This window comes from Accipiter gentilis, chromosome 8 (genome assembly GCF_929443795.1).
Source record: "Accipiter gentilis chromosome 8, bAccGen1.1, whole genome shotgun sequence".
NCBI classification, from domain to species: domain Eukaryota; kingdom Metazoa; phylum Chordata; class Aves; order Accipitriformes; family Accipitridae; genus Astur; species Astur gentilis.
In genome coordinates, this window is record NC_064887.1 from 15,447,506 (window position 1) to 15,467,689 (window position 20,184).

General features: G+C 39.2%; 1 protein-coding gene across 1 annotated transcript in view; it reads left to right on the forward strand.

Moving 5' to 3' along the window:
* ADGRL2 (adhesion G protein-coupled receptor L2) overlaps positions 1-20,184 on the forward strand; it is a 393,922-nt gene that overhangs the window by 63,892 nt on the left and 309,846 nt on the right. The window contains exon 2 of the mRNA XM_049808145.1: positions 11,602-11,662. The gene's annotated coding sequence lies outside the window, so the exon portion shown is untranslated. The remainder of the gene's footprint in view (positions 1-11,601; positions 11,663-20,184) is intronic.

Genomic DNA, 20,184 nt, shown 5'->3' on the forward strand with positions numbered 1-20,184 from the left:
AATGTCAACCAGATCACAAGAGTGTAAATGAAGGAAGAATATGGCAAATTTTTTGTAATTCTTTCTGGTTTTGGTCTTCAGTCTAGCTGATGCCTGATAGCTTGCCTTGATCTTTGCTCAGTACAGTGTCAGTGCGTAGTGTGGAAGTCAGGGGGAAACTCAGCTTTAGTTCTCATATCCTGCTTTTGTTTGCAGTTTGCATAGAGGCTATAACAAGAGAATAGCACTGCATTTAATAAAATGAAATGGGTAATAGTAGAATGAGCAGAACAGGCACAAACCAGAAATGTCTGTCTTCTCCACAGTTCCAGGAATGTTTTAAGTGTGAGGTTTCATAGGACTATTCAGCAATCTCATCTACTTCTTGATGTTTTTTAAAAACAAACAAAAATATCTGCAGAGGAAAAAAAATTATTCTCTTTTTCGTTTAGAGAGTGGTATATTTTTTACTGGGGTGTCAGATAAGTGCCAGTTTCAGCACAAGGGAAGAAGTAAGACCACATGGCTGGGAACAAAGCAGGGGAGTGAGGCTGCTTCCCCAATCAACGGCAGCAAGCTGTCAAACTGGCTCAACTGTTGTGTGAAATATCAACGTAAAGGAGTATTTAGGCAATAAATCTCTATTATTATTTTTTTTTCCTGTGTTTTTAGCTTAAAAAGTAACAGTTTTGTTAAATTGAGAAAGCAGAACAATTTTAAAAATAGTGTTTTGCAGATCCCCTAGTGAAGGTACGCATAAGCAGTCTTTTTTGTGGAAATAAATAAAGTGAGGATGGTTTTGTGGGGTTTTTTTAATTGTATTTTGTTTTTTCCCATCTCTATAATATGCTTTTTGTGCAGTTTTTTCTCTTCCATATTTGTCCTTTCTGTACTCTTCTTTTGGATTTTGTTTGTTTTTCTTCCTTCATTTCTATCCATGACTAAGATTCAGGCAGTTCCTTCATATTTGCTTATTCCCTGTGCTTTCACTGTAGTCATCAGCTCTCAATATCTTAGTGCAAATTTTGTACTATTCCAGAACTTAATGTTTCTTGATGTTCTTGGCCCTAGATTCAGGTTATTTCATGACCCTTTCCCTGAGTTTTAACTTCTTGTTTATTGGATATTTTCTAAAGAAAAGTAAGCTCAAAAATGCTTAGGAGGTATGACCAAGAAAGACAAAAAGATAACTATAAATACAAAAGTTTTTTATGCCAGAGTTTTAAACTAGCCTCATGGTGCTTAGCAGCCTGGCACATCACTTTTGAGTGCTTTAGATGCCATCTTCTAGGGTTCAGCAGTGCATCACTTTGAGGAGTTTTGGGCTTCAAACGTGGATGAGAATAGTTGAGGGGGGCATCACAGTCTCTGCCAAATTTACTGCAGGGCATAATAGGAAGCCTTCTGAACAAAATTTTAATTTGTTTTCAATCAAGCACAGCAGCCTGAGATACAGTGTAAGTTACAGTGGAGTCTGTACGTTAATAACTTTTTAAAAGCTTAAAAAAAGCTTACCCTCCCCCCCTCCTCTTCCCAAAGGTCTCTGGAAAAATTATCCAGGTTTCTATCCAACTCTTAGTCATTGTCACTTCTTGGAGTGCCTATTCACTATCCCCAATGTCACTCCTATGTCAGCAACCTCCCCTCAGCATTACCACTGCAGGTTCCCACCAGTAGGTGTGGTGGACAAAGTACTTTCAAAAGGTTAATCAGCAGCATTCATTAATAACTAGGTAACAGTATCCAGCCCGCAGGCTACTGGTTGTTGGCAAATCGCTCCCATGGTGCAAAGCTTGTAGTTTTTGTTCAACTGGTTGAGTGCCTTGTTGCCAGGCTTCCTGCCGGAGGAGGAGTTTGGCAGGACCACTGGGGCGTGTTGTGCAATGGCATTCGTTGAACAGCTTCGCTGCTGGCACCTCGGGGACTTCCTCAGGCTGCGCGTCTCCATGCTGAACTCACTCACAGGAATTTGGTATTTTAAGCAAGCGCAGAATAGCCTTCCTAAGGAGCGTGATTAGCTCTTGGAGTGTTTCTGCCTGTGCTGGTGTCCAGCCTCGCTAGACTGAAGTACAGGAGTATTTGCTTGATTGTTGATAGTCTTTTGATACTTTCCAGTGGTTCCCTTTCATGATTAGAAACACGGATAAACCCTCCTACGACTTGCTGAGAAAGACACATAGAAGAGATCAGCTTACAAAGGTACAAAACAATCTACAGTATGCACTTCTGCAGCAGCGCAGCAGGTCTCCCTCTTAACAGTGTTACTGTCACGTACATAAGGGTGAATGAAGCAACGCAAAGATGCAGTGAATAAGTGAGGGCTTTGTGTCAGGCTAATCACTGGCTAGGCCAAATAAGGTGCTCAGCCTGGGTTAATGGCTGAGATCGTGTCCTATTACATTGCTGACTAACATACTTTTCAGACAGAAGTTTGTGCTGTAGACTTGGCCTCAGGTTTTACTGTTTTAATAACTGTCAAAAAGGTGCCAGTTCTTCATATATGTTTGTATATTCATTGCATATTTTAGGGTAGACAAAACATTAATTTTCTAGCTGGATTCTATATTAAGATGAAAACCAAAACAAACAAACAAAAAAAATCACAAACTTCCTGTCTTTGTTTGGACGATAACAAACCACCTCAACAACAAAGTACAGAACCTTTTTTTGAGGTCACAGAATTACAAAAATAATATTTGAATTAGCTCTTAGGATTTTTAGCCTTAGTGTATCAGACTGATATTTGTCAAATGGGCTTATGGCTTACTCTGAGTGATTTTAGCAACTCCAGTGGGGCTAGTTATGGTGTGAATTATTACTCAGCGTGAGTAAGGAGATCAGAATTAAGCCCAGATATGGTCAGAAGGAAAGAGGGTTTTGTCTGATTTGTCTGTGATAGATCTGCCCTGCTGTTAACTCCCTGGTCTTTCATTTAGTTTCTTTTTAGAGACTTTTGTTAAGACTTCCAAGGAGTCCTGAGAGGACAATTGAGCTTTTATGGGTTTTTTGCAGAGGCAGGGAGAAACAATCAAGTTGCTGGTTTTCTGGTAGTGTTGATTTATTTTCTGTTCATCCTGCAAATTTTTTTGTTATGAAATGTATTTAAAAAAAAACAGAAACAAAAAACTGAAAAAACCCAAACAACAAAGTAATATAAATTGGGCTTTGAGAGAACAAGAGGGGGAGCTTTGAGGTTAATCTGCAGATAAGGATTTCCCAAGTATACCACAACATTATGATCAGCCCTTACAGTAGGGAGGGTTATAGCTTCTGTTTTCAAAGAGAATGGATTTCCATCTGAGCTTGTCCCTGTTCAGAAAGGCTTCGTAACTAAAGGAATGGGACTGTTTCTCACAAGACGCCACAAAAATGAAACAACCTGAAGCAAGACTTTAACCTCAGCGGGCCACTTGCTGGGCTCAGTGGTGCAAAATGACTCATCTGCCTACCTGAAGGCTTCCCTCCAGCAGCCTCAGGGTCCTGCTTCCCCTTTGCACGGGGAAGGGAACCTGGGCAAACCCCGGCTGCCCCCAGCCGCACCTACTGGTAGGCCCCGTGCAACCAGTCTGCAGCAGGCTCGGGCCTTCCCAACTCACCCCGCTCCCAGAGGAAGCCCCAGTTCTGGCTACGGGAATAGCTTCATTTTGGCAGGAACTGTCGCTCTCACCCTTTCTAGTGCTCGTATTAAGCAGCTACAGCAAAGCAGGTTATCTGTGTGCGCTGAAGATGGCCAAAAGAATTTATGGCCTTTGGAGCCGATGGGACTAAGTTTGCTCAGGATCATGCCCTTAGTTAGCGTCCTGCAGCAAAAAGGCCTAGAGTTTAGTAAGGAAACTCTCTCAGGGATTCATAGTATTGATGACTGTAACCAAGCCTGGCAGCCCTTGGATCTTACAGCTCTCTCTGGGCCTAATCAAAGGCCATTGACGTAAACTAAAACATTTGACTTCAGAGAGCTGTGGATCAAACTCTGCGTCTACACTGACTGAGTTTGCCCTCCCCTCAGACACAACCTCACTTTAAATTCTTTTCTTCTGACAGGCCTGTAGCCTCATTCCTCTCTCTTAAGCTGGGAGGGCATTTCACGGCTCTCTAAGATGCCCAGAAGTGACTTTCCTTTCTCACGGTGCAGTTTCACATTATACCTAATTCAGTGTAACTGCTGGCTGACACCAAAAATCTCATCTCTGTTCTTCTGATGTCAGGTTTAGAGATCATATGATCCTGGCGGGACGACTTGACAGAAAACTAACCCAATCCAAGATGTCCTTCCCTCCCTGCCCCCCACCCCAAAAGGAGCCACTGTCCTTTCAGGAGTTTTCCACATTTGCCATGGATTAGTGTAATGTGACGCTGTGCCACGAGTGTCAAAAACTCTGCCAGGGGCATTACATAAAAGCAAAGTTAATTTGGATTAAGGCAGAGAACCCAAACAAAGAAAACATTGAGAAGAATTCAAATGAAAATTATATGAAAAGTATTATTACCAGCATACAAGGCCTAATTGAGAATTATTAATTAGATACTGATCCAAAGATAATGGTTAAGATGAATATTTCAAGTGTGAAAACTACACTTAATGTATCTTATTATACTTACTATGATTCTCCTTTTTCTTTTCTGTTTTTTTCTCAACCCAGTTAGCTGTCAGTCAGCCTTTAGCATCTCGTTGAAAGGAGCTTGTTCTTGATTTTCAGCCAAGTGTTCCTGGGCCACTGCAGATATAATGTCACAGCAAACAGGGGAATGTCTCTCCATTCTTTCCTCTTTCTCCTACAGACCTTGGCGTTTCGTTTCAAGCCCAGTTGTTCAGTCTTTGTGAGCAAGCTGCCTTTCAATGCATTCTTTTGCCCAGACACTGATGCATAAATAACTTCAGATTTACATGATTAGGTTAATTTTTTTCTTCAGATATAAAATCATTTTAATTTCTTTCTTCTAATTTAGATGGTGTAAATGTTGTCTACTCGCATATTATTCCCATTTCAAAGTATACCCTTGAACCTTACTTAAAGGCTTGAACTCTTTTACTTTGGGTATGCATGTTTTGAAAATAAAAACTCATAAAAGAACTACAACATGTATTATTAGCTTCCAACTTTCTGTACTTTCAACATGTCTTCTTACCCCTATCAGGGAGTCTAAGCAAATGTTCTCAGTTCCCCTTCACACAGTAATGAGGAATTCTCCCTATGTGTCCTCTCTTCTCCATGGTTTGAAAATTAAAGCTCTGTCTTCAGCTATAAGATGTGCAGCATATCTTTCTGAAAGATAAAGTTCATATCAGATTCAAGCTACCCAGCTGTTTCAGAGCTCTGCTTTTATGTCAGTTTTTCGGATTTCATGAGGTTGGAAGCAGCTTGCCTATGAAAATTCATAGTAATTGTACCTTTTAGTGATACTTATTAGCAGAGGTATTATTCTTTACTTTTCAGTCTGATTTACCATTTCAGTTTTTTAATGTGTTCAAATTCTTATTGCAAAATCACTCAGAAAAAATAGGAGGTTACTTAGAACAGAACAAATGGAAGAACAGTTAATTTTCAAAATTGGGGGCGAAACAATTACCCCTGTACAGCTCATGAGCATCTTTACTGAAATACGTTTCAAGTTCTGCTTTCTCTCAATGAAATACCTTACATTTGCTAGGTAGTTTTCTAGTGGTTTCTTGTTCTGCTATGATATAAATTAAATGTGAGCTATTGTAAGCTAAGTCAGGTAGGTATTGTCACTCTGAGCAAAGGAGCTGCTAGTGCCTTCATGAAAAGATTCACAGGTGATGAGAGGTAACTGCAGTTTCCAAAATCACCAAGTTTTTTATTTACCATATCTTTTTCACTTTGTACCTTCTATGTCAACTGTGACCGGCACAAGTCCTCCCACTTTCATCAGGGAAGCTAGAGGTTTAGATTGTATGCTGTGCAATCTAGCTTCTTATTCAAGTAAATTGAAAAATATATTGGAATGTTTTCTGGTTAATTGGTTGGAAGAAGCTGAGGTCCATGCCACTCAGATCCTTTGGAAAATTGCAGCTACATGATTTTTGTGCACTCATGGCTCTGAAATTGTCAAGTCAGCAGTGAAATATGCAACATGAGGAGTGAGAAAAGGTACTGACTCTCATGACAACAACACTTTCCATCACTCTTCCTTGAGAGTTAGTTATTCCTTTGTCATACTTTATGAAGTAAATCTACTACAGAAAAGGATTTTCTAGCAACATACTGTTTAAAAATTATGTTGGGGGACTGAGGAGATCAGAGAATCTCTAGCTGGAGTATGAAGGTAGGGGAATTGTAAAAATGTTTCCTTCATTGTCTTTATATTTCTGCTTCTTGAAATTGCTGTATCAATATAATACCGCCATGGCTTACTCCTCCAGTGGGGACCTCCACAAAGAAAAAAATCCAGGGAAACACCAAGGCTGGAAGGGACAGGATAAGAAACACATGCTTTGCAGAGTGTCTTATGTAACTTTTTTCTCTTCCATTGTCACTCTCAGCAATTCTTTCCTTAAAGGAGGAAGTACAGGGATGTCTTTATGCACAAGTGGAAGTCCCTCAAGGACTGAATTTTGTCTGTACCATCAGAGATGAAAATTGTGTAGGGCTGGCTTCAGATGTAAGCACAATAGGCCCAGCAGCACTTTCACCATTTAGCTCCAGACTGCGATTAGGACTTTTAACTTTGTTGACCCTGTGTGTCTCAAGCTCTCTGTCAAGTCCCTAGCCTTTCTCTCTCCCCTCTTTCCTGTTGATATCTTTTCTCAGAAACTGGGGGGATGTAAATAAGTAAATAGATGATGTTGCAGAGGAGGAAAAAGAAGGTGGGGCTGGGGAGAGGAGGAGGCCTCTGCTTTTCAGAAGGAAAACTTCTATGAAGGGGAGAGAAGTAGAGGAAAGAACTGCATGTTTTGAGGGGTTTCAGAAAGACATCTTCTACTGTTAAGATGAAGACAGGGGAGAGATCTCTCCATATATAGCTCCCAAAGCCCCTTGCATTTGCCTAGGACACCTTTAGCCACTTTGGGCCAAACATACCATGTGCACATAGTGAGCTTTCCAAGATCACAGCACATCAGAAATCTCAGTGGTTCTGCCAGGCCAACACCGCCCACTTGAGTTTTTGGCTACATCACTAAGGAAAAACTTGAACTGAGGACTTCTCTGTCACACGCAAAGTAGGCCAAAACATGTCATCTCATAAAATCCAAAACAGCTCTATCAAACTATAGAGACTTCTATGTTCTGTGGGCTATGGCCATGGCCTGGGAAACTTATGACCTAGGTTCAGCTCTACATTCTGCCAAATTCAGTGTGAAAACTCTGGTCAGAATCGAGCATATCCAGCAGACTACAGTGAGTCTCAAAATCACCACTTTAATACCATTTTGGTTTTGCAAATCTTTGAAAGGCTTTTTATGAGCTCAAAGCAGGGTGACAACAAGTTTCAAAACCACAGCGTTGCTGCAAAAAGGATTTTCTATCTTCCCATCAGTTCCAATTACATGGCTTCTCTGAAAACAGGTGCTTTCCTTTTCAGAAGCCACGTTAGTGGCTAAAGACATGGAAACTAAGTTTCCCAAACAGCCACTTCTATTGCTGAAAAATTCAGATTCACTTGCAGTAATTTCCACTTGATTCTAAATATCCCCTGCTGAATAAATAAGGAAAGGAGATATCTTGCATTCTAAAAGCTTTTCTGTATCTTCTTATTTATAGGCATATGGAACTAGTGTAACATTTGCCTTTCTCAGAAAGAAAAACTTAAGCTAGCAGATTTTCAAATTGCCTTGATTTTTCTCATTTTTATAGGAAAGAATTCTTAGGACTCATTCTGTGAGTGTAAATTTCACTGTTAAGTGCAGCTGAGAGCACATTAGAGGTTTCCCAGGGTATTTTGCTCTCCTTACCTGATTCCACTGGGTCTTTTGAATCCACGTATTGCATTCATAGCTTCCAAAAATCCTTCCTTTGAACGTTTGCTTTGGGTTTCCTTTTTCTTTTAATATACTAAAGTTGTTGTTTTTTTAATTACTGTTATGTCAGTGTGTACGATCAGTGAACAAAAAGCCCTATCAATTTCTCCTTTCTATTTGCAATTTGATTCTGAGATGATTTTTCCCAAAGCTGCTCTGAACTTTCTCCCTTAAGACAAACAAAATTTTCTCTTCAGCTATGGAAGAGAGTACTGCTCTCTTACCCAAAATGAAACATTCTCAGGAGAAATACTGCCTTGTATTTAGAACACTGCATTTTATCATCTTGAGAGACAGGCATCCAGTTTCTCTTCCAGCTTCCATTCTAAAAAGATGAGCTTTAGGACTTAGTCACAGGGCTGGATTTCCTATTGTCCTAAACCCTACAGTCATTCACGTGGGTGCAAGATGGGTATAAAATGCTACCAAATCAGAATGGTTGTACCATATTGGTCTGAATATAGGTGAGGTTATAAAAGGCTGGGGGGTGGAAATCCTACTTGCTATATATCTGGCTTGAACATGTGGCCCATAACCATCTCTTCTATTCCGTAATTCCTCCACCAACCCCTCCCAGCAGCACTGACTTTCAGGCAGGAGGAGGTAGAAAAATAAAATTGAGTATGCACTCAGAAGGACACCAGGTCTAATGCTTCTTTGCTGGGGATCAACGTGCCAGGGAGGTGATCAGCAAGGCAGGTAGGCTCTGGGCTTCCTGTGGGGCAGACTTGGTATGGGGTGGCAATGGAGCAGTGCCTAACATTTACCTTCTCTAATAGAAATTGTTTCTCCTTAGCTTTTCAAAGTAAGGGAAATTTCCCCTTATTTCCAACTAGTGCAAAGCGTGCAGGCAGTACAAGGGAAGGTGCAGCTTTTAAGTGGAAAGATGGTCACCAGTTTCTAGGAGAATGAGCACAATAAAATCATTGCATTCTATTTCTTAAAGACCTGTTCACATATCATTTAAAAAAAAAAGCAATAGTGTATCTACAGCAGAATAACATAAACACAATCTTTAGCAAATTCTAAAGCAGTTATGTTTAAACTGCAGATGTATATATCTCAATCACACTATCTTTCAGTGAAATGGACTAAGCTTTCCTCCACTGTATGAATGGGTAAAGAAGACTGTGCCTTCCCTTGTTATTAAATCTTGCCTAAAACTTTAAAATAATACATTGAAATAAGTTATATGTATGCTTGAATCATTAAAAAAAAAAAAAAAAAAAAAATCCATGTAAAAGAAACTGTCCTCTATGGGCCTGTAAGTTTAATGCTGACATGACTCTTTTATACAGCCCTTCAAGATAAAGATATGTAAAAGAAAATAGCTCCTTTTCTGTGTTGCAGATATTTGAAAAACATAATTTTAAAATAACTACAACCTTCAATCCTTGCGGAAATGTCTTTCTAACATGATAACATTTTAAGCATTTAGACTTTTAATTGAACCATTACAGAACAAAATATTAAGGAAAGCTGTTGAGCCCCAACCTTTCCTGTCTCCCCCACACTGAAAACAGACCATTTCTAAATAAGTGACCATTGCCAACCTGAGCCAGAGGGCAGCATTCGCCACCTTATAGTACACTGCAACTCCTGATGAATTTCAGCTACTTTTTAACTCCTCTTTCTCTGCACAATACCAATAAATGTATTAAAAAATGGATTGCCTCTTACAGCCTATTGCAGAATGGTTAAGTGAATAAATGACATTGCCATTAGCGCTCAGTTATAAATACATTTGAATTTTAAACTGAACATATGCTACTTCTCTGCTTGAAACTAGCAGCTTTTGCTTTCAAAAACCATGCCCCAGACTCAGGCATGTCATAATAATAATACTTAGCACTGAGAACGTCAAAGCTCTTTAAAGAAGATAGTATCAATATCTCAATTTGATCCATTAGATATTAAAGAAGTTTCTTACTTGAGGCTGCACAGTGATCAAAACTGATAGAAGAATAGAGCTCCTGTGTCTTAGCTGTGAGCTTGATTTAGTTTCTCATTTACTACTCTGGGTATCAATTCTAAAATAAGCTTTTATTCATATGTTTGGTTTTTGCTGCAAAGCTGTTATCCTCTTTTCCTCTCCTTCAATAATATTAAAGATCTGTCTCAGCTTAGAGTCAAATTCTTGTAGCCAATTTAGGCTGGAGAATTCCTTGAGTACTCAGTTATTAATAACTCCAGTTTCACACTCCCCCTCCTCCATAACCCTTACGTAATCATTTCTTCTAATAAAATATTTTTGATCAGATCAGAAATGTATGAAAGAATGGAAAACATTTCTTGGCTCCCAGACACATGCAAATCACTTTATTATTTATTAATTCATATTATTTAAGACAGAACCACAGATAAGATAAATATGTTTAAAAAAAAAATAATATGAGTAATGAAACACTTCATTTGGCAGAGTAAGTCTGGGGCTGTTAGCAAATACCAGAAGCAGGTAGAGGAGAAAGTAAGAGAGGGAGGTGGTTGGAAAGATTATGTAGGGTTGGGGATACTGTGCTCTCAGTTAAGCCTGTGGAACAATGAGCTTATCCACAAAGCCAAATCCTGAAGTAACTTCACTGAATCCAGTGAAAATTTGCTGGCTTGCTTGCATTAGCTAGGAACATAACATTCTCTCCGTTGATTTCAAAGGAACATCTCTGGATTTGAATGAGGAGGGCTGAAAGTGAGGCTTGACCAGAATTTCACAGATGATGATGATGCGAGGGGTTTCACTGTCTTGTTTCACAGCAAGTCATGAGGCAGTTTTAAATCTGCGCAGGCTAGGATCACTTTGAACCCATATGCAGCTGACTATTGGCCACCACTTTAAAATTTAAGAGAAACCAAATATATTTCAGGAGGCTTATTTCAACCACAGGTAGAAAACAATGGGGTCCCAAGGCAAGCTGAGAGCCTGCTCCTTTTAAAGGAGCACATGCCACTCCAAGAAAAAAGCATGAAAGGAAGCAATGGTGTGCAAATCAAAATAACCCCTTTGTCTTTCTCACTGGATCCATGCTTGGGGAAGAATGGACTGTAGGGGAAGAATTCAGACCTGTCTTTATTCAGTCTCCAAAGGCAACTGCTTTCTCTCTGGATGAGGAAGAAATTCAGTTTTAATGGTGGTGGCAGCCTTCCACCGAAGGACCTTAATATTCATGATCAATACAGGCAGGTGGCAACAATGTTCTCTTCAAATAACTAATTGTTGAAGATTAAGAATTGATTGGTTTGGGTTTGGGTTTGGGGTTTTTTTTTGGTTTTTTTTTTTAATTAATCCACTTCCACTGCTACATGGGATTCGGTAGTTTTTCACCTGCTCTCAGCTACCAAACCGAGCTCTTGGGTTCGTTCAGTCACCTTTTCTTTCCTTCCTTCCTTCCTTCCTTCCTTCCTCCCTCTCTTCATCCCTCCCTTCATCCCTCCCTGTTTGCAACACCATTCTGGCACTCCTCAGGGTTCACTAACCAAGGAAGAAAAGTCCCTCACATCCTTCCCTTTGCTATATCAATATAGATGCATTTCTGGCCACGGATGTGATTGAGTCTATCATGCTTTCCTTTTTTAATGCTCGTAATGTTTATATTTTAAATCCACTAATATTTTGTGCTTATTTGGTTTGGGGTTTGTGCTTCCTGCAGGTGACAGCACTCCAGGGACATCACTTCACTTGAAGCTGGGCACCATGGGACCTTATCTTGGGTAAGAGACCCATAAGGAGATCCTACTGTGGCAGACTTAATTTGGCTTCTTCTTCATTGCTGTTTCCTTTTAACCTTTCCTTAAAGCATTTCTGATCAAGTTGAGATGAAGTTAGGCCCCTCTACGTTTTGCATGTGCATTTACCCCCTAGCTGAATTTACCCTATCTTTGGCAGTTTTCACCACTGTTATTCAACGCAATGCTGCCTGTCAACCCTCTGAGCCTGCAAGCTAGCTCAGGACCCGGGCTAAGATCCCAACATTGCAGCACGACATGCTGCCACTTAAGCGCTTAATTATACGTAAGGAGACAACGATCCTCATTGTACCCTTTACAAAAGAACCACAAGGAAAAATAAAGTCCCACTGCCTTGCCAGCCAAAGGGATCTTTGCCAACACCAGGTGGTGGGAAGCATGAAGCAAGTGCGAGGGGTGACTCCTGGCACTGCTTTTGCAGCCACGGTGACAATTAAAAAAAAATGCCGCTTTTGAGAGAGAGGCCAGTAGCATTTGGCATTTGGTGTCAAGGGGCTGAAAAGGGTGCCACGTGAGGCTGAAAAGCTTTGCAGGGGTTCCTAATGAACAATTTTCTGTGCTCCCTGTCCTACTTGGATGATTGTACTTAGCTGGCTACTGTGCTCTTGTGTCCAGGTTTTGCCAAGTGGTTATCTTCCTGCTTGCATCTGTTTATGCTGTATTCACCTCTCTGTCTGGAAGGGTGCAAATCAATATCAATGAAGCTATTGGGATTTTTCTGTCTGATTGAGCTAATCTCTCCTGGAGTTCTACCAGTGGTCTAATTTAATTACCTTGTTTCAAATACAGTTTTAGTCGGAAATGCAGAGGAATATGAACATGAAATTCATCCAAATACATAAACATGTACTGTGCTTGTTTTACATCTTCTGTAATATCTGTACCCCACTCCTCTTTTCTAGTAATAATGGACAATCTGTAAGTCATTGGGCGGGGACAACTGGGCAGCAAGTGAGTTTGGTGGCAAGTGTGGGCCTTGCAGGCTTTCTGAAGTTTAATAACTTCATGTAAGCTACAGTAGTACTCGCTTTTCTTTGAACACTAATAACATCATGTTGTAAATTCATCTTAAAGACTTTTGTGTTCTCCTAACAGAAGAAACCTGTCTTTATATAAGTTTAGTTGGAGAATCAAAGTATGTTATATAAATTAATTTTGTGCTAGGTAGGTAAAAGGTGTAGCTGAAAATGAATTGCTAGAATGTTTAGAATAGTTGAAAAAAATTTATAATCTGTATAGCCACTGCCTAGTTTAGAAGGTTAAGGCATTGTGATTTGCACTTGTATGTCTCTGTGGTTCAAACTTGGAGAATAACAGCAACCCATTTGATGGCATATCTGCAGTGGGACTCTGAAGTCATGCTGCAAGGTGTTTAAGGCAGTAATAGACAAGTGTCAGTTTAAAATAGAAAGGTAAGTAATCAGTGAGGTTAATCCTTTCCAAGACTTTGTTGTAGGTCAAGTGACAAATTTTTTTAGCTATGGAGTAAAACATTATTTGAAACAAGTATCTGTCTTCAGGAAAAGGTGTCTATTATGTGTTTAAAGAGAGGTTTACCTTGTATTGTGTGAAAGCTGGATATGCAAATGGAGTATTTGCTTATAAATTCTCATGGTCATTAAAGAGATTTTACCTACTTCTTTTCTTTTAAAAGAAAAAGTATGACAAAGAGAAAGATTTTAAGCAAATGACTGAGATCCAAAGGACAGATAATGCAGGCTCCAACTGCATTTATTATAGTTCACTTCTGTAAGTGAAGTATGTTCTCTGTTTAGAAAAAGAATGAGAGTATGAAAGATGTTGTGTCAGTGATTCTTCAGATTTTCAATCTATTGATCATAGTGGAAGAAAAAGTCTTTCCATATACCTAGCTCCTTTTTTAAAACTCCCAGTCTCAGTACTTTGTGTGCTCCATGGAGAGTCTGTATACAATCATGTCTTGCTAGTAAAACAAGATAAAATAATCCCATTGCATTGTCACAAAGATAAAGCATATGATATCTTCTTGTTTTAGTTGGTCAGCAGGGTGGCCTAGTACACTGAATTCCTGTCTCCTGGCTTTGGCTTATCTTCTGATTCCTGAGAGACACAACAAAGACAAATAACAACAATACCAGTAGTCCTTTTCCTTTCACCTTATGTGAATATTGTAATAGTGGAGTCTCATGACGGAAAGGATAATGACTGTGTGTACTACCTGAACATCAATGGCATCACACACTGTAGTGTGACTCTGTATTGAAATGCTGGACTTGTGTGATAATAACTGTACAGGATAATAAAAACACGTTCAATATGAAATCACCTCTAGCCTACTTATAATTGGTACTATACCTAAAGATCTCCCTTCCTAAATCAGGCCTACTTGAAGTACTAAACATAAGTACCATAAGTTTCTTCCCTAAACAACTTCCACTTTTAATATTTTCGTTCTTGGAATGTGTCATTCTGGACTATACCTCTCAATTATTGCAAACATCTCCACAAAAGGGGCAAATGTTCTGGATCTCATCTACAAAATTTTCTTTATCAAAGGAGAGCAGTCAAATCATCAAAATATTATTTTCTCAGAAATAAATAATAGACAGCTTCTGCACTTAATATATTTGATTTGCTAGAAGTGGTTGTCTCCTCTCTTGGCTTGAGCAATCAGAAAGCAAGCACAGAGCATCTCCTGCTTCTTATCTTGCTCTGCATGAAAACACTTCCCTACTACCAGCCAAGGGTTTAGCTCAGGCCATAGTGGTTAATTTTTGAAGGAACCCTTGTTAAAATATTCTCAGCACATAACTGATAATAAGGAATTAAGAGAGATGATACAGTCTGTTCTCCATACACCCTTTTTCCCTGAGGTGCTGTGAAAGAAATGTGAGTTTCTCAGGTACGAAATATATTCACCCACCTCTTTCTTGCACCCCAGAGGCAGAGTACTGCACAAATCACTGTGCAAAACCCCTCAGAGCCATGCTCAGGAAGCCGTGAATGCCTGTGCTGCAGTCTCAGACTAGGGCTCTGCATCTTTATTAGCAATTCAAATTAAACACCCTAAATTTTGTGGTGGATATCACAAAATGGGATCATTCAGAGAACATGCGTTGCACATCATAGTGGTGTCCTTCAAAGTGTTCACAGTACCAGCTTCTTCCCCTCCTCCCATCCTTCAGTAAGCAGCATAGTGGAGCTGCCTCTAGGAAGGTCTTTAAAGATCAGCCTCGCTGCAGTTCTTTAGCGGGGGATCTCGTGCCCTTCTGAGGCCACCGAGAAGCGGCAAAAGCTATATTTCTGAGCCTATAATAGATGCAAATTGTGCAGATGAAGGAGAGGAAGCTCTAACAGCCGTTGAATGCAATCTGTGAACACTACTGTTTCATTTATAGTGATGCTACCTAGGCATTTGCACTTAAAAGGAACAATAAAGAGGTGTCAGAACAATCGCAAGGCTGCAGAATTTAAACTGCGGCAAAGACGTTTTGAGCCATGTGAAATGTTGCCTGCGAAAGATCTGCTTTTTCCGTTAGTTTTTGTTTTTACTGAAGGCTGTTCTAGTTCTCCTTGTTTTATGACACCGAATGGTTCATTTGCCTTCAAAGACTCAAGATGCAAAGAGGGAGGGAAACAAATTAAGTCAAAACGGCAATGACTGGTGAGCACAAAGTATGTCACGGCTCTTCTTTATTTCTCTATTTAGTTTTGAAGTAGCTTTGCTATGCAACTAGATGGTTGATTCATTAACTTGCCAGCCAACCTCTAGCAGATAGCAGTAGAGTTGCTGTAATGTTACAGTGTTATTCTTGCTTACAGGAATAAGGGCCAGTCCTCAACTGATGTAACTTTTGTAGGTATTCATCTACCATGTTGAGGATCTGAACTGCTGTTGCCTGTCATCTCTTGATTAGGACAGGGGGGTTGGCATATGTGAGAAATTGCACACTAAAAAAATTTAAAAAAATATCTAGTGGCTGTCAACCAACAGACAGTTACTGATTAACAAAGAATAACAGGTTTGCATTTAGTGTCCTGTTAAAAGTACAATAAACTGTGATTGTGAGCATGATTATCTGAGTGTTGCTACTTACCTGCTGCAAATGTGAAAGCTACGTGTGCCTAAGAAAAACAAGGAAACAGAATCATTTGTTGTTGTACCACAATAAGTGTGTTCAAAGTGCCCTAATCCTATTGAGTAAGAGCAAATAGCCCTTGAAGGGGAATATGGAAACTAAAAAGGAATATATTCAGTTTGTACAAAAAGAAAAAAAAAAAAAAAGAGAGAGAGAAAAAAGTTGGAGTAAAGCTATATGAATGTTAGGATAAGATTGACTTTATAGCTACAGCAGAATAAAATGCATTATAGGACTTGTTCTCATTCTGGATCTTCTAGACTTCCTATGGGATACTATTATCTGATTTTTATTAACATCATTCATTTGAATTCCATTAGTGTTCAGAGGCCCGGGTTGAGACTCAATCATAGTAATCTAGCTGTATCCCAAAGATCTCACAGTTTAAATAGACAAGATAGGCAATTAGCAGGTGAATGTCCCACAGCAGAAGACAATTCAAATTGCCTAAGACCTTGTCATATCTTAATGTTAGTTTGTTTTTTTATATCCCTCAGAAAAGTGACTGATCTACAAAATAGGAATGTGCTGTTCTCATCTTTCAGAAAAGTTATAACATAACCAAGGATAGTAAAATGCTCTAATAGCCTTATAACTGATGTATTAGTAGCTCAAAGTGATTATGTTTTTCATATAATATGGATTTGAACTGTGTGAGTCTTTTGAATCAGTAACTTTTAGCAAGGAATGTATTTCCCAGGAAAAAGGGGGGGGGGGGGGGGGGGGAGGCGGGCAGCAAGAGTGTTTGTTTTAATAGTCATGTCTGTATATGCATCTGTACACGTGAGTGAACAAGAGATCAGCAGGGCAAAACATACCATAAATGCTGTAAAGTCTCATACAATTGTGTCAAGCAGTAAACCCAAATGAACTTGCAAAGTCATGCACTAGTTCAATTTTGGAAAGGAAAACCTGGCTTTGAAGCCAACTAAATCAATTCCTAGTTCAAATTAAATTTGGAGTATCCCGTGAAGCTCCAATACACAACTCCAATAACAATCAGCACTTAAGGTGCAGGCAAATAATGTTTCATTTAAAAGAAATTGAATGAGGATTACTGACAGAGAAAGTTTTTGATGCTGTTTTGTCATTAAAGTCAAATTATAGCATTATTGTCTTAATCCCATATGTCTCAATCATCTCTCACTCCTTCTGTCTCTCTTCAAGCACAAAAAGCCCCGTGCATGGTTGGTCTTGTGTCTTCATCTCATTAAAACCTTGCCATGCAAATGTATCATAAGTGTTGCCTGAAGACTTCTGTCTCATGCAAAATTTAGCTTAAACTCTACTGGCATCAAATACTTTGTTATGCACAAACCTTCTGTTTGGTTTGCTGACATTCCTTCTTAGCTGGCTCTCATGGTGATTCATTATCTTGTGATATAGATTTCCAAGTATCATCTTTGTATTGATTTTTATATCTTTAATAACCACTCCACAGAAGATGGCTCCACTTGGTGTCATTGATCGCATCAAAAATTCAAGGCTTACAGAAATACTAGAGGGCTAATTGGTAGCAGAACATTTCAGACTTAATCTTAATGCAGTCTTAATCTTCTGCACTAACCTTACTTGAAGATTTCCTTACTGAGGCTGAAGGGAAACTAGTGAATAACTGGAAATTACCTGGTGAGAGTAGGTAAGACTATGAGGACTGTAAATGTGGAAAATTGAGATAACAAAGATTAGATCTGAAAAACAACTTCCTTTTGTCTCTTCCCCTCCATCTAAGTATCCTCCTTAAAAAAGAGGGAGTACATAATTCTCCTATTAGCTGTGCAGAAAATTGCATGTTCACTGCATCACACGCTGTGCAGTGGGCCAAATGGGACTGAGTTTCTGGCTTGATTTAAAGAAAACTATTAGGTCTGACAAGTTCAAAAACATGTGCTGTAGGTCTCTCTTTTTCAAAAAGAAGTGATAAAAGGCAGTAGTGAGTAACTCTATTTGTAAGCTAAAGGCCTCAGACAGTTAAGTCTTGGCTAGGTTTGGATTTAGAATATTTGAAAATGAGGGCCAGAACAGCAATCTGGGAGTCCTTCAGTCTGCTTAATTTGCTGTAATGTGTTGTTTAAAGCCTCTATCTCTTGTTAGGTTTTTCAGCAACATGATCTGTCAATGACAAGGAGGTGATATGTGTGTCCATGTTTTTTCATGAGTGCTTTTGTGACACTTTTTCACTAAGTTATTTTCCAGGATTTTGCACTGCTGAGTTATATTCTAAAACTTAAAAAGAACTGAAAATAAACCACACTGAGATACAAGGGATGTGTTTTTTTAGAAAATCCAGTGATAGACGAAGAACGTGTAGAGACAGCAACATGTTAAAACCAGGAAAGATAATTTCTCAAAAAAGCTGCCCTTGTAAATTGTTAAAAAGCTGTTAAAAAAAGCATCTCCCAACAGCCACATGGTCTGTGGATTAAACATAGCAAGGCAGATTGTCCAGCTAGTACTAAGAGTATCAATCAGGGCTACTCAATCAGTTCTTGCCAGTAAAAAGCATTGAGACAGCACCAAGTCTGCTAGTTCAGTCAGGCACTGTATGCCATCTGTGCAATGGGAACTGCCTGGTATGCTTCCTAAAAGATTAGAAGAATGGTTAGAAACATGGGATCTCCCATAGGAATGTGAGAGACATCATATGTCTGGGAACTTGGTGAGAATAAGAATGAAATGTATTCATAGACTAGGTTGGAATAAACTTGGTCAGTTTTTGAAAAATTTCCGGGGAGGTCTCGGTCCATAGAAAGCCTTTCTGGTAAGCAGACTTCTCTTTGTGCTAGACCCTATCAAATCTGTCATCTTAGCACTAGTTTCTTTATGAACAACCTAAATTTGGAGCTAGCTGTAAGAACTTCACATTATTCTCTCAAAGTCCAACTGAAAACACATTACATGGTTAATGCATCCATACGCCCCTCATGCTTTTATGATGTTTCTGTTGTCACTCTCAGACTGATAGAAAATTGTCCACACCAACCAAATCTTCTCAAACAGGAATCTAGCGGCTCTTTTCATTTCAGATTCTTACTGCGTTCATCACTATAAGCTGACTGAAGAATGCATTCACAGAGTAAACCAATCAGTCAGGGAAATGCTGTCGCCTTATTTCCAGGGAGAGGGACAGAAAATACAAGGTCAGTCTATGCACTGCTTATTCACAGTGGTGAACAGTGACTCCCTGAATTTTTGTCCAGCCCTGCAAAACAATTCCTATGAATAATTATATACAAATATATTCCTTAGCCATCAGCCTGGCTGAGGGATTTATGGTTTGGCCCAGGGTCAACAGGTAGGCTATTTGATGAGGGACAGGGATACAGCTGGAATGTGGTCTGAATCTACTGACTTCCAGCCTTGTATTTTTCCTTTCTCTTAGTTTAGAATTGACTTCCATTAAAAAAAAAACAAAAACAAAAACAAAAAAACCAATGAAACAACAAAAACAAACAAACAAACAAACAAAACCACATAAAAGTGCACATTCAGTAACATTTATTATGGACATGATATACAAGACGTGCACAATATCTACCAATAAACAGAACTGGAAGATGCAAAATATTGACAAAAATTAGATGGCTGAATACTTGTACCTGAATTTGGGTATAAACACAGGGGAAAACTCTTTTCTTTGCTCCCCTGCCCCAGTAACAAAATACAAAAGGCTTCTAAAAAAGTACCAGAGCAAATATGATACTGATGTCTATTGAATCTCTGCCTTTCTGTCCTCTTAAGACTTTTTCCGTTATTAATTTTTTCTAGCTATGTTATTAATTTTTCAAGAATGGAGGGAAAGTCAGGAAAAAAGCTACTGGTGTTTCCAGCAAAAAGCAAATACTGAATAGTGAAAGTTTAAGACATCACTTGTTTGCTTTCATTTCTACACAAAATGCTTTTATTCTATTCATTGTTTTGCTTTCCGAAAACTTCAGGTTTTGGAAGAAGAGACTCGTGGTCTCATGCCTTAGTTACATGCTATGAGAAAAAGGAACAATTTTGAAGTGTAACTTACAGCCCTTAGTAAGCACCATTCTTCAAATATTTCCTTCACTTTGTCCACCTGCCAGTGTTCGTAGTTCATGACATGTGGCTGTGAGGCCTGGTTGTGCTGCAGGACGTAAGGGTAATTCCCATTGATTTCAATGGGTATTACACGCATCCTGCAGCGGGAGAGTAGGGCCCTCACATTTCACTGAATAGCAGATAGTCATGTAAAATCCACGGGTCCTATTCTTTCACTGCAGGATATGTTGAAGTCAGTGTGAGTTACTTGTTAGATGCTGTGATGGGAAAAACTTATAAGATAAAGCTGTCCATTCATTGTTGCATTTTGATGATTTTTTTACAAAGATCCTAGTAATC